The sequence below is a fragment of the Monopterus albus genome, unplaced genomic scaffold, assembly GCF_001952655.1.
Source record: "Monopterus albus unplaced genomic scaffold, M_albus_1.0 scaffold21.1, whole genome shotgun sequence".
NCBI lineage: Eukaryota > Metazoa > Chordata > Actinopteri > Synbranchiformes > Synbranchidae > Monopterus > Monopterus albus.
This window is the reverse complement of record NW_018127901.1, coordinates 1,651,291-1,665,853: the sequence shown is the minus strand read 5'-3', so window position 1 is coordinate 1,665,853 and position 14,563 is coordinate 1,651,291. Positions and strand designations below refer to the sequence as shown.

The 14,563-nt window shown below is 43.3% G+C and overlaps 1 protein-coding gene across 5 annotated transcripts in view; it reads left to right on the top strand.

Annotated features, from left to right (window-relative positions):
* Positions 1 to 527: 527 nt before the first annotated feature.
* Positions 528 to 14,563, top strand: part of LOC109956732 (protocadherin-1-like) — a 187,833-nt gene continuing 173,797 nt past the window's right edge. For 4 of the 5 annotated variants that reach the window (XM_020594073.1, XM_020594077.1, XM_020594075.1 and 1 more), the window contains exons 1-2: positions 528 to 999; positions 1,114 to 1,212. The gene's annotated coding sequence lies outside the window, so the exon portion shown is untranslated. Of the gene's footprint in view, positions 1,213 to 14,563 lie in introns of all 5 variants that reach the window. The other variant, XM_020594074.1, reaches the window with a different exon arrangement.

Sequence of the window (14,563 nt, the reverse complement as noted above, 5' to 3'; positions counted from 1 at the left end):
TGGTGGAGCTCGAGCTCTGCCGCACGAGTGCCGCTTCTCACCTGTAGGTGGCGCTCAGAGCGCGAGAGACGGCCGCTTCCAGCCTCTGTGGCAGGACAGAGTTGGGTGACAGAAAGGCAAAGAGACCTTTTATAGGTGCAGACAAGGGGAGAGAGAGATGACAGAAAAAAGAGACACATGAGACATTAATCTACTGTACATATGTGCTGTATATATCGGCCCATGGCTGGAAACGAACAGCTGAGGTTTTGACCGTATTCATTTATGAGTATGGCGCATACACATTCTCCTATATAGTATATGTGGGTATTTTCATCCCTGTAACAGCAGCTGCTCTTCTTTTCTGATTAATTTTCGGTGAGTTTGGGAAATCTACGAAGAGTTATTTGGTGGGGTGGATGCTCGCTCCGCCTCTCCGGTACGGGCTATGGAGTGTATTGGGGGGTGGGGGGTGAGGGGGGAGGAGGAAGGGGGAGAGAGCTTAGCAGAGACCGTGGAAGTGAGCGAGCGAGAGAGAGGGAAGGAGGGAGGGATGGCAAGCGCGAGCGCAGTCTTTTGGATTCACTCCACTTTTTCATCACACACGGTGCAGTCGCGCGACCTGCTCCGTGCTGGACCGGGAGGTGGACAGAGTTTGTGGCGGCAGAGCGGTGCTTGCGCGTCGGAGTGGAAACTAACCGGACGACCGCTTCTGGCAACTCACGGACCTAGTGCGTCTTGCTTGGGTGATTTTTAAACGTTTCTATTCCTTCTTCCCTCCCCTGTCCCGGTGCTCCGTCCTCTTACACCACCGTCACCTCCACCCGACTACCTCCCCAAGCGTGCCATCAGTGGAGGATGCTGCTGTCAGTGCAGTCCGCCCGGTGGTAACGTTTGCTACGGAGTAGCAGTGAGTGAGTGACCCTCTGTCCGGACGGGTCTTCCCGTTTCCCCGGAGAGAGGAAGGACCGCCGGGCTGACGCACGGCGCTGGTCACGACAGTAAAAGTGGACAGAAATTGTGAGTGGAATTAGAGGAATAATTATCCCCACCTGTCCAGCTGGAGTGTTTGAGTTGTTTTAAGGTCTTTTTCGACAGTGTGGATTGTTAATTTCGTTTTTTTTTTCCCCGGAGGTCTGGAGAGGCTCCGACTGGGTACCGAGGACGAGCCAAGCCTGTAGCCGGGCTGGAACGCTCAGAGCTGGGGAACCGCGCGGCTCTCACCCGGTCCAGGTAAGAACTTCTCTCCAGAGAACCGGTGCACACAAAATCTAGACCTTTATATAACACCATGTCTAATAAATGCTTCAAATATTTTCACCTAAATCCTCCTGTCAGTCTGCTGGCGTGTAGGAGACGCTTTACGCACGAGAATAGAAAGCGTATATTCACTTTATTTTTCAGTTTCGCCCGATTGAGCACTTGCGCCTTAATTAAAAAGCATACATACTCGATGGAGGATAGCCCTCTGAAGGCGCACAGGTGTTTTTAACAATCCAGCAGCTCTTTTTAAAACACTTGTTGGCAAAGAAAACCCATTAAGAGCGAATGAATGTCCATATTCAGCATCTAATCTCCTCTGATAGGTATTTTACCTATTTTACTCTACAGTGGTATTGATCCGTATCGATCTCCTCAGTGCTCAACATTACCTCCATGGCTGTCAGTAATAAAATACAGCATCCCGTGGGACACTCCTGCTTTGCTAACCTCTCTGAAACAGAAAAAAACACTATAGTAATCCTGTGCTATGCGTTTCAGAAGCAGGGTACTGTCGGATGTGTGCACGGTTCCCTATAGTACATATAGGAGCATCATAATAGTAGGGTTTCATTATGGCTCCATCTGAGGCTGCAAGAGTTCTGCAGGGACGCCGTCTGTATAGAGAAGAATATAAAAGGCAGTGCAAGTGCTCGTCATTATAATCAGAGGTTTTTCTTCCCGCTGTAATATTAGAGGTAATCTGCCTTCAGGGACTCCTGGGGCTGCTTAAAGCTACAATACAACACTCCATTTATCGGAGGCTGCTCATAAACCAGTCGTATAGGCAAGGAGCATATCTCTGGCTCTCCACAGACATTTCTCTGTGAACCCTCACACAGCGCCTGAGGCCTCCTGGGCACCTGTAGCATCACATTTAGCACCCCCCACCCCCAGAGCCAGCACTGTTATGCTGTATGTGCTGTTAACAAGAGCTGAAATTCAAATAGAGGCGGTGGAGTTTCAATGTAAACTGTAAAGACGGACGAGCAGGACAGGTGACAATAAATATGTCCTGCTGCTGAGTGAGCAGGCGTGTGTCACCACCAGGGAATCCAGTCTGTCCCGTCCCTCCAGTCTCCTGCTTTCCAGTCCTCCTCCTTCCCTCTGATGTGGTGGAGGGACAGAAAGAGGGTGGGCGGGCGTCGGACCTGCTCTACATGATAGAGAGGGAGAGAGGGAGGGTGGAGACGCTGGCTATTTACATGCAAACTGCATCTGCCTTTCCCTGACAGAGAGTGAGCTGTAGTGGTAAACGCTATGGTTGCTTTTAAATGCACCTTTTCAGAAACACAGTGCGAACATTCTGGTGACGTTCTAAGTGAGTGTGAGAAAACTGGCGTTCCCACACTTGACCTCTGCTCCTGTTTCCTTCTTCGCCTGTCATCTCACTCTGATTACTTCTGTGAAACACCTGAGAGATAAAAACACTTAGATGGCTCTGATGTCTGACTCAGCCTGAAATTTAAGACTCGTCACAATCGCACCCGGCCTTACCGGAGGTGTTACGGAGCTCGGCTGAGCAGGTTATTGTATTTCCTGGAGGAACAGGCATATCCACCTGCTGTACTGCTGGTGTTTTTGGTCAAAATACAAAGGTGCAGCAGGTGTTTCTATTAAAACAGATGCAGCCTTGTTGTTTCTGGCTCTAAATTGCAGTTAAACTCCATTTTATTGTAAGAAAAATGTTTTACAAACACGAAGCTCATTAAAACCTCAGAGGTTTCGTTTATGGTTTTTGGTCAAACTGGAGGTTTCCCCAGTGCATTGTATTAGACCTCTGCTCCGATTTCTGTACTGTAACTTATATTCAGGTTCATTTTGCAGCAGAAGTGGCTGAGGTGGAGATAATCTCCCTGAGGTTTGCGGCCGGTTTGGACAGCGGGCCCTGCTGTCACCCGAGCTTCTGCCGCTGTGGTGTCGAGGGGCGAGGTCTGAGGTTTGATACCAAGCTCTGGGATTCCTCTCTGTCTTCTATAATTTGGAGGCGCATCTGTCCAATTTTGACCAAATAAAACAACAACAGCAACAACCGTCACGGTCGTCCACAGCTCTGCAGGGGGGTCGGGGGGTGGTAGGTGGAGGATTAGTCACCGGGGAGAGGAAGAGGATGAAATGGAAGAAAAAAGATGAGGAGGGGGAGGTCGAACAGAGTCCGTTCCGCACATTTCTGCGTAAAAATTGGAGATCTGAGCGAGCTACGCTGTTAAAGCCCATCATTAAACCAGGAGCTGGGAGAGTGGAAATGGGTTTGGTGTGTGAAACGCACACACATTCACATCCTTGATTCGCAGAAAAAGAGGAGTCCATGTTGTCGATTTAAGAGTTTTCACGCCATGTTTCGCTCCCTTTTTAGTTCCGGTGGAACAAGTGAGCGGACCACAGTGAGGAACCCAAAAGCCCATTTTAATACACAGAATTAGCTTCTTAGAAAACGAAGAGGCTGATGCTTCATCACCTGTCTTGCATATGCTGAGCCTGGTTAGTCGACTGTTGTCAGGACTTTGTTCAAATGAATTTGTTGCCACATCTTCGATAGTTGAGGCCTGTCGTTTGATAAGCGGTTCTTCCATGTGTGTAGGGACATTAACAGACTTTTCTTTGGTAAAGTCGTGGAATCCTGTGGGTTTTGGTGTCACTTTTCTCAGTGGTCAGTCACCATCCACACTGGAAACCCAGAGACTACATACCAAAAAAATATACTGGTGACCAAAACATCTGGTTACACACCATCCTGTCAGGTCAAACCACCTAAGGATGTCCCTGTAGGCCAGTGTCTCCCAACCCTTTTTAAGATAAGTAATGTGTGCAGAACCAAATAGTGACTTATCTTATGGTGTCTTTGGAGTCATTTTTAGAGGTCTAAGAAACATCCAGAACTGCTGCTCTGCACCTTCCACTTCCATTTAGCTCAGTAGGATGAAGAGTGTGGAGGTGACAGCTCCATTTAACATTCTTCTGTTGTTAATTTACCTCCATGTTTTGTTCCAAAGAACCGGACATCAGATACGCCCTGTCTGAAACCCGAACCGCTCACATCAGTGTAATGGCACAGATTATGGGTTCACATCGCAGCCTGGAGACGTGCGGCAGAGAGTCACGGGAAGACAGTCACAGTACTGACAGAGTACCTCGCCTGCGCTGTTGTGTACAGGTGGAAGTTGTGACCTGATGATGGTGCTAGATAAGAGCTTGTACTAAATGTTACATTGTTTTAATCCTGGAACTGTGTTTTTGTACAAAATGAAACCCAAAACAGCAGAAAATGAGCTGTGTGAAAGGCATTCCACTGGCATCGGAGTGATCTCATCAAGCAACGCTGCTGTGACAGCAAAAATATCTGATGTCATTCACTGGAGGCAACTGTCATTATGTCGGTGGCTTTGATTAAAAACAAGAAACTGGTTCAGGAGGTTTCTACAGTCATTAGGAATTATCCTGAGGGCACCATAAACAGTCACAGCTAATGTCCCGCAGACATAGAGATACTAGTTTACTGTGGGACAGACGGACGGATGTCATCACTTCCAGCTGTAAATGGGACTAGAAGTGGATTTAATGAGCCAACATTAAACTGCTGTATTGAATTTTATTTATTTATTTATTCTCTCTCAATGGAAACTTAGGTTCATCAGTCCGATGTTTCGGTCTCGCTGCCTGCTCACACTCTGAGCACCAGGTTTACAGGAGATGGTCAGTGAACAGCTGCAAGATGCAGCAGTTCATATACGCTGTGACCTAACTTCACCTGCTGATCGCTGGTTTCCAGGCTCCAAGGTGACCACTGCACATCGTGTTCCTCAAAAACCCCATCATGCTAAAGATATGTCCAGTGATATAAAAGAGCAAGAAATTCTCATGTGAAAGAGGCTGGAACCATGTTTGTTTGTTCTGGGATTAATTATGAAAACAAACAATCAAATATCAACATTTTCTTTTGGTTTACAGTTTCAGAGCTGCTCCGTTAGCTTCACCAGCTATAAACTATCTGAAGCTGTACAGTATGTACAATAATATGAAGTACACGTTGTGTTTCTTTTCATTACAACAAGTTTTTATCTGTAGATACAGTTCACATTGACGGAGTAAAAGTCATTTAAAATGTGTGTAGCCAATAGTTACTGAATGCCTGGTAGTATTTCTGTGGTATTTTTGAAAGCTGAATCGTGCTAAAATACTGTTATCAAGAAGCTAAATATCTGTTGTAGTATCTGACTGATGCACAGAGTGCAACAGTTTCACCGGCTGAGTTTTAGATCATTGCAGATCTTTCAATAGGCTGACTTTATATTGGCCTGTTTTTTTTTTCCTCTACATTAATATAGTTGTACCTGATTTGTTATTGATGCTAATGTAATTTCTAGAATTGAAAAACGATCCGTTTTTCACAAATTTGTTTCCACTATAAAATGCCCCACTCAGCACAACCCTTTAAATTTAAGAGATCCTCATCAAAAATACTGCTTGTTTCAATGGTCAAACCGAACACCAGCTGTTTTATTGTTGCGTCATCTAAACATTCAAATATTGGTTAAAGAGAATTCAGTTGTCTGAATGAAACAGAATCTCAGTGAAGTGGAAAAACAACCATAAATGTATAAACTGAGCTTAGATTTGAAAGCAGAAGGCAACAGTGTGATCATGGTTGGTATCAGCACACCCTCCACCGCAGTCGACAGAGCAGCACTCTGGTGTTAATAACAGTGACTTTGCACGTTAGCCGACATCACTAGGTGTCGATTCAGCAGTAGTTTGTTTTCATTTTGTCCTCGTGCTCCTGGACATCTGGAATAAATATGTAGCTGTGGATTTAAAATGCTGCTTTCATGATGTCTGATCTTTACCTCATACCAGCCTGCTGTTCATCTACCATCCACTCCCATAATCCCCTTCTGCTGCTGCCAGTGAATCACTGTGTGTGTGCATGTGTGTGTGTTTGCATTCATGTGTGGAAGGTGGGAATCAGAGGTTAGACAGCACATCCTGTCAGTACAAGGTCACACATTTGATCCCTGAACCAGTCAGGTTTCCTGCCACAGTGCCTGTGAGCAACCTGTCCCACTGCACAACAGGAAAAAGACAATAATACACCGAAACCAGTCAAGAAAGCATTAAAACCAGTGAGTCAGCATGTGCTCACACAGTTTCCAGTCTGACAGGTACATGGCCATCATGTGCAGCAGGCTCTCGATGTGTTTGTGGTCACATTCTTATCTTTGTCGATTCTGAACGCCCAATGACTTTCTCTGCTGCTGTTTGCACAAGGTGTGGACACATTCAGAAACCATGACGCAGCACCTGCTGCCTGTGTGGGGAGGCACAGGTGTGTTTGAAACCTCGGTGTGAGTCGGTCTGCACTTTGTGTTTGGTAATTTAATGCTCGCTCAGTGCTTGTTGGTCGGGCGTGTTGCCAGCTCAGTCTCCATTACTGTATTATCTTAATTAGGACTAGGTGGAAAACCTCAACATGTTGTTGTACACAATTTACTCATAGTATCAAAACCTGCACACTGCAGCATGCTGGCATTGAATGTCTGGTCAGATTCCTAATCTCATTTAGTCTTTGACCAGGGCAGAATGTGATTTGATGAGGTCAAATATTGGTTGACCCATCAACATGTGATGCTGGACTGGACGGTGCTGGTGTCACATGACTGTGTGAAGATGTGAATTGTCACTAGAATAGAAAGTGCTTGTTGGACTGGTTAAGCAAAATATTTCAAACCTTTCCAGAACCAACACTCGGACAATCGCACAGCCTTTATGGAACTTTATGCAACAATCAGCCAAGTTTTAAACCACTTTTGTCTGTTTTCATGTGAACGGCGTGCAACAGCATGAATGTCTATGAGAAAAGACTGTGTGTTGTTGTTGTTGTTGTCCTCGTTACCATGTTGACAGGGTTTTCATTTCAGACAAACGTAGTTTGACAGCGTGTCCAAAGTGCCCTGGCCTTAAATGCACACATACACACACGTGGTGTCAGAAGGCAGAGAGGCTTTGGTGACAGCTGGCTGCTGCTGTATCGGAATAGGGAGTGTGTGTGTGTGTGTGCGCGCGCTAATCTGGATCAAACAATACTAGTGAATAGAGTCATTAGAGTAATCCCCCTTGTGCTGCAAGGTGGGGACCCCCCACACACACACACACACAGTGGCCTGTCCGCCAAGCTCACCTCGACCATGAACATGCTGTCCTGAGATCTGAAAACATCAAAGCATCGTCATGTGTGTTTGCATGTGTGTGTGAGCCATGGCTGCCATGTGTGAATGTGTAGTGCTGCACATTCAGGTTAATGTAGTTTATATAAAGAGCACACACCTGCACACACACAGCCAGGTATAAGAATGAGCTCTGGAAACTGGCCACCAGCTTAGTGCTGCCAGGCTTCACTCAAGAGTTGTCATATTTTAATGGTTTGCAATTGGTCTGACAATGTTCCAGTGTAATTACAGAACACATTAGTCCAATTAAAGTGATACCAGGGATTATCCAGCCTTTAATGCAGCAGGAACAGTATAGTTATTTCTTGGCCTCACTTTAAAAGGGTGTTGTTAAGAAAAAGGTGATTCACTAATTAGATCAAATAAACAGTGTTGTTCAGCTTCTGGGCTGTTTATATTTTTTGTGAGTGGAACAGCTGCAGGGAAAAGATTTGACTTGTGCAGCATTTATAACATTCACTTCCTTTTCACCATTTATTGCTGTTAGTCTCTGCATTTATTAAACATTACATAATCTGCAGTAAAAGTATGTTTTTCCTAATTTCCATTAAAATCCTTTAAATGCTTTTTAAGGAATGGTTAAAAAAAATCGCAGTAGCTTTAAATCAGGCCAAAAACTGTGCTAGTGAATTTGTACTGGGGAAGACCGTAGCCCATTGTCCACTTGGTACTGTAGGGACCAGTTCTTGTTACCATACTGACTCTGAGAGACGAGACAGTCCAAGTAACTACAAAACAGTGCTGATTTATTCAAAGGATCACAGGTAAAATTAACATTACACGCTCAGGTATCTTGCACCTCCAAACTGCTCACAGGCAGATGTAAGATGAAAGACCCTGAACCCACCAGGCCTATACATTATATCCCCTCGGTTGGGCTAGCCCCATACTACACAGAAACGTCAACCGAGACGTCTCTGTTACCAGCTTTGCAGCTGGTCATAGCAGTCTTGACCAGAAATACCCTGCAGAAACTCATAAGCAGGCCTAAGCATTTAACAGTCTAACTAGACATCCTATCTCCACTAAACATTTCTAATACATAAAGTATCTATCCAATATCTATCTGACTAAAAATACCTAACAGTACCGACTCCACTCGACTCACTTTATTTGTGTTTCTGTCAGTCACATGTTGGGGACAGTACCTGGTACTGGTTTTGGTATCACCTCTGCTCGGAGGTGATACCAAACGGTGATGTGTAAACACTGCAGTGATTGGTCACAGAAACTGCATCATCCACGTCTGAGACGTCCTGGAACAAAGCACCGTTACTTAATGATAATCACTCCTTTACTGTAGTTACTGCACTGACTAAGAACAGCCACATACCGAGAGTCAAGAACAGCAAACCTTCGATGTCCTCCGCTGTTACTGTGTCAGCTGCTGACTACGTCACAGCAGTGTAATGCAGCCTCACTATGACAACCAGCTACACTGAGAGGGGAGCCTCAGCGGGGGAAAACCAAGCACCCGGTACCAAAAGAGTGGAGTCGAGTTGAGATGGGACCAGGCAATGGAAAAGGGGCTTATGGGACAGTTAATCGCTTGCACCTGAACTAAAGAAAGTCAGGCCGTCTCTGTGGGGGCTGGTCTGTGTCATCGTAACATAAGCAGCAGCACAAGAACTTAGCATAAAGAACCCAAGTAGAAAATTGGCCAGCGTTTGAAATCTGGAACAATGTGATCAAATAAAACATAATCGCGATGCTGACCCTGAGCACACATTTGACACCAGCTTCTGTTCTCACTACATTTCATCTGGAGCCAAAACTGTCCTGAGGTTTGAGTATTTTTGGTCTGCAGATACTGCAAAGAAAGAAAGCAGTAAACCTGAAAATGAAGGAAGGAGTGCTGCTGTGCATGTGAGCTGCTTGTTACAGGGAGGGCGGGCAGGAAGGCAGCACTGCTGAAAAGATTTTAACTTTATTGATTCAACAGTTAGTTGTGCCCACTCGTGCAGCAGGAGGTCAACACTGCAGATTCACAGTTCAGCAGAGAGAACCGAAAAGTTCAGCAGCTCATGTCCTGGGATGTTTAAAGTCTTAGCAGCTCAACAGAACAATCCAAAGGTCAGTCGTCCAGTTTATGTGTTAGGGGGTGTTACTGCGCTTCACATCCGCACTAGCATTTAGTACATACTGTTTAGCAAAGGGCTTCACTGTTGTGAGTTAGAAAATGTGTCCAGCAACATTTTATCATTTCTTTCACACTGAGGAATCAAACTCTAAGCCGTGGATGATTTCGGAGTAGATTTCTTATTGAAACATATTCTGTATATTTTCAATATAAAGATTTTATTCATATAAGATTAGTTTCATAAAGCTTGTCATTTAGGACAGTTGGCATTGGGAAGTGAAAAGTATTTAATCATTGTTTATAGTGTGAATGGCCTCACTTGTTCTGTATCATCAGCATTAGGCTATAAGGTGTGTCTTTATCAGTTTATTGATCCTGATCAGTCTCTGATGTACTGCTCAGCTTGTCCACATTCAACAGCTCTCATACACTGGATATGTGTCAGTGGACTTTTGCCTTAACTCCTGGCAGTGTTTTAAAAACAGCCAGACAGACAGAGGGATTGTGGGAGGTGGGCCTTTGAACCTAAATCATGTGATATCAGTTCGGTATTTGAAAATGCTTTGAACAGAACATCTATAATATTTGATAGTGCTGTTGAGTTTTGGAGCTGAAACAATGAGTGAACAGCAGTTGGCGGCAGTTTGATAATCAGTTGATCTTTAAAGTGACTTTTATGCTAAAGTGAGCTTGTTCTGGTTCCAAATGTGACATTTGTTATCTATGTATATATTTGTGTTAGTCATTTATAATAATTAATGAAATGTTTTGGACAGATTGTCATTTGAAGATGTTACTCTATTTTCTGACTAAACTCACTTTTCTCTATAGACTCAAATGAACACTGACAATAAAACGTAGATGCAGCTGTCGTTAGCTTATACAGTTGGAGCGAGTGTAAAGCATGTCTTACTTTAAATGGGTTTTCTCAGCTGACTTTAATGTGACTCCTGTTGTCTCTGATTTACTTTTATTTGTTGCTTATTAAGTTAAGTCACTTTTATACACGTATTTAGAAAAGTGTACGTGGTGCATTAATGCAGCTCGTCTGCTTAATGTAATCTAATGCATAGTAGTTAAGTTGTGTGATGCATGTGGGACATTAACATGGAGACACACTCTGAATATCAATACTAAACACACACACACAAACACACACAGTGGGTGGTAACGGGGCTATTGAGTCGAGCGCTGTTGTCTGGACACGCCCTCTCTCTCTCCCCCTGTGTCTGCTATTGTGACTCTTTGTCCCTCATCCGTTCCAGAATGGATTCAAACAGTTACCGACTCCTTACAAATGGAAACATCATTGTCCTTAACTGTCCCCCCCACCATGCACACACAGACTGGTTGACCCGGGCTCTTTGTACACACCTACTCCTCCTTATGCACGCACAAACACCAAACACGCACATTGGCTGGTTTGAGACTGTGGGAAAAAGGATGAGCTGGACGATCCCCGGCTCACCCCGGACGGTCCCTGAGGACACGGGACATGCAGTTTCACAGTGCACACTGCATTTGAACAAACAATCACACTGCACTTTGTTTTTTATCTCAACTTTCTTTACATTTGCCCTGGAGATTAATTTTTTTTTAGATCCCTAAATTCTCACAGCCCAGACATCAGCACTTCCATATGTTAGTGTTTACATTACAGGACATATAATTCACATGCAGCTGGGAGCTAATAGAGATTGGGGGCAGTGAGTCAAGAGTCAAGTCAGGAATCTTTATTGTCATTATGCATAGCACAACGAAATGTCTTCCAGCAGCTCTCGGCTTAAAAGGCACATTTTTTACATAAGTAACACAAGAATTGTACAGTCAATATGAGAATATGAACAGATAAAAATGAACATGTGTAGGACCTAATCAGGTCAACAGCATATTGCAGCAGAAGAATATAGTCCAACAATGTCAGGTTGCTACTGCGTCATACGGTTGTGCAACTTGTGAATTCCAGTGTTGCACAGATTCAGTGTGTATCATAGGTAGGTGTGATATCTTCAATAATATTTTTAACTAGCATAGATTTTGACCCTCAGTACTTTTTTCATTAAGGTAACAAGTGAACTGAAAGCAGCTTCAAATCTTGGGTCAGATTCTGAATTAAGGTGTGTGTATCCAGGCTCAGGTATTAGTACAGAAGCTGATTTTTTTTGTATATATCAGACAAATATCAGTATAATATCATTAGCTTCTCAGGCTAACAATCAGAGGTCAGAGGTCGGGGTTTGAGAGGGTATTTGGCAGCTCTGGAGAAAAATGGGACAAAAGAAACAGACACAGATTTTGCATTGTAACACACACATAAGTACAAAGGCATTCGGATGCGCATTCACACTTGCTAATGCACACACACTCTTTTTTGTGGGGGTAATTAGGTGTTTGAGTGTCACAGTAGGGAGCGGAGCAACTGGACAACATCAAGCACGTGCTGCTTTTAGCTTCTCAGCTGTTTCTGCTTTTCTCTGTTTTAAATCTTTGTAAGTGGGTCTCTTCCAGTTCTGATTCAGGTTGGAACATGTGATGAGCATTTCTCACTGTGTTCTGGAATTTCATAGACTTAAATCTTAATTGATTGAATGTAAAAAAAAATAATAATAAAAATTCTTGGTATTGAAAATTACCATCACTAAAGAAGAGCTGTAGCGATCGGTTGCTTTTGTCATTGTGCAGAACCACGGTCATCATATTTACTGCCGCAGCAATGACAACATCTCCTGCAGCTCTTTCTCTGTGATTAATATTTGTAGTGTTCCACTTAAAAGTTCACAAAGTCCTGGCATGGTCAGTGGTATGCATTAAATATCCAAGAGTATGTAGACACTAGGGCTGCAGTTATTCATTTCCATTACTGATTAGTCAAATTTAACAGTTAATTGTTGTTTATAAAGTGTCAGAAAATAGTGAAAGTTTTCCATCAGACCTTCACAGAGTCCAAGATGACAACTTCACATATATTGTCTTGTCCAAAGAGGAGCATAAAAACCTCCAAATTGTTCTGTTTACAATTGGAGAAGACTGGGACATGACAGTCATGTTGTTAAGTGACTTAAGACAAGAATCCAATGCAAAACAGAATAGATTTGGCTCTGATGGACACCCAGATATTTTCTAAAACAGAGAGAATACAGTTTAATCTGAATGTGTAAGCTCTTAGCAGTGCTGAACCTCAGTGAGATTTTTTTGTAGTGACAAATTAAAGTTAGAATTAGATTAATATTGTTGTTCACTTACACTTTGATGATGCTGTTTCTGAGGTAAGTCACATATTTGCAAATGTGAGACCTGTTTCTTGAGGCGGGGAGAGGCTGGCAAATGAAAGTAGATGTAAGGAATCAGCTCATAGTTCCTGAGGAGACAGTTAGCACTAACCTCAGACCAGACCCTGTGGTCAGAAGCACTGCACAAGCTGCTGGAAGAGTTCAGAATGTTGATTGTTCCTGAATGAATGTGCACAATGCCCATCTTCTCTCTCTTGTTTATGATAATGATAATGATGATCATCATTATCATAAAGCGAGAGTATATGAGATGTAACAGCTCAGAAAATACAAGCATTCACTCCTACACCCACAAAATGTTCAGTAATATACAATGATCTCTGTACAGCAATGTTACATTTGAAAGCTATTTTTCCCAGTTCCCTTAACCAGGAACTCAGAGAGACGAGGCGGTCCACTTGGATATAAAAAACCGTGCTGGTTTATTCAAAGGATCACAGGCAAAATGAACATTACACGTCCAGGCATCTTCCACCTCCAATACTGCGCGCAGGCAGATGAAGAATGAAAGACCCCAAACCCAACAGGCCTGTACATTATATCTGGTTTGGGCTAACCCCATTCTACACAGGGACGTCAAACCGTGACATCACCTGATATGCCAGCTTTACAGCTGACCGTAGCAGTAGTCAAAATATGGAGAAAATCAATGTGTGTGAGTGTTGATTAAGTGGTGTGTATCTAAGAACATACAGGACATTCAGGGACATGTCCGGACATTAAGCCTAGGACGATATTATGATTAAGATTACGGCTAAACATATCATAATAATAACAATAATCATCCTGTCTGCTGACAGTCAAACTTTTCTATCTAGTTATCCTTGACCATATGCACCCTGCAAAAAACTCATGAGAATGACTAAGCATTTAACAGCCTACGTAAACATCCTGTCTCCACTAAACATTTCTAATACAACAAGTATCTAACCAATATCTATCTGACTAAAAAAATACCTAACACATTACTCGTAGGATGAGGAGACCATCAACACTTCCTGCCTCCTGCTCAGCATTCTGACCTATGTTGTGTGTGTGTGCTCAAGGACATGATGAGAAAAACAAAGTGCTTCAGATTAACCTCAGTGACTCACAGCAGAGAATCTCCTACAGCAGAAAATGCAGAGTGTGTGTCTGAGGTGAATTACTCGAGAAGAAGAAGAATTATGTAGAGAATGAGAGAAGAAAGAGAAGGAAAGGAGGAGGGCCAGAGAAGAAGAAAGAGTTTATATCTAGAAGAGTATTAACTCCAGTGTGGCATTATGAACGTCAAACATCAGGTGGAAAAGATGGTAGAGTGAAACATTCAGCTTTGATCGCAGCATTGAATCCAGCATAGGCTCAACAGAAAAAAAATCATCCTTATGTTTTAAATCCTGTTTAGGCAGATGGATAACATAGAAGTGTTCTTCTCTTTCATTCTTATTTACATCTAAACGCTTTAAACAGCCTTAAATCTGAGTTTATGATCCTTGCAAACAGCCTCATTTGCTAGAAGAAGATAAGGATGTCTGCAAGCAAATTATCCATTACACATTCAAGACCTCAGACGTTGTAAGAAAGAGGCACTCTCACTATACGAATACTATTTAGGATTTAGTGTCTCAACTAAATTTTAAAAATATTACACGTATTTAGCTGCTGTTCTTGTGGTGGGAAACTAAAGCTGCCTCACAGACATGAGCCTGGTGAGTCAATCATGGCCTGATTTACCCCAGTGGGGCCCCCAG